General features: G+C 35.8%; 1 protein-coding gene across 1 annotated transcript in view; it reads left to right on the top strand.

Moving 5' to 3' along the window:
- Window positions 1–461, top strand: part of fer1l6 (fer-1-like family member 6) — a 48,998-nt gene that overhangs the window by 27,422 nt on the left and 21,115 nt on the right. The gene's annotated exons all lie outside the window — the stretch shown is intronic.

Here is a 461-nt window from a genome sequence, read left to right on the forward strand (position 1 = left end):
TGAATTTGGAGAGTTCTCCTCTCTTAACTCCGCTGTGAGGGCAGAAAACTAATTGATTAAAAAGCTAACTAAAAGTTGTTAATAATAAAACCCCTACTTGATCAGACATATTATTGGTTCTCTGACATAAGATTCTAAATTATGATCATACAGTCTTATAATTTGACTGTATGATCTGGTTGAACTGTAAAGTAACTTGAGATGACGTGTTGTGAATTGGCGCTATAGAAATAAACTGAATTGAATTTAATCTAAAGGGGGGGGGGGGATATGGCCTTGAATTTACAAGTAACTCCATGACTTCTTGATCTGCTAGTCCAAAGTTGTCTTTTATCAGCTTCTGATAGTTATGGATCTAGCGCCCCTAGTGGCTAAAATATAAACAGCGTTGCTTTAGCCCTTTAAAGCCCGATCCAAGAATAAAACGAAACAGAAAATTACTTTTTTTTGGTTTGAAGTCC

Source organism: Cyprinodon variegatus, unplaced genomic scaffold (assembly GCF_000732505.1).
Source record: "Cyprinodon variegatus isolate N-32 unplaced genomic scaffold, C_variegatus-1.0 Scaffold1092, whole genome shotgun sequence".
NCBI classification, from domain to species: domain Eukaryota; kingdom Metazoa; phylum Chordata; class Actinopteri; order Cyprinodontiformes; family Cyprinodontidae; genus Cyprinodon; species Cyprinodon variegatus.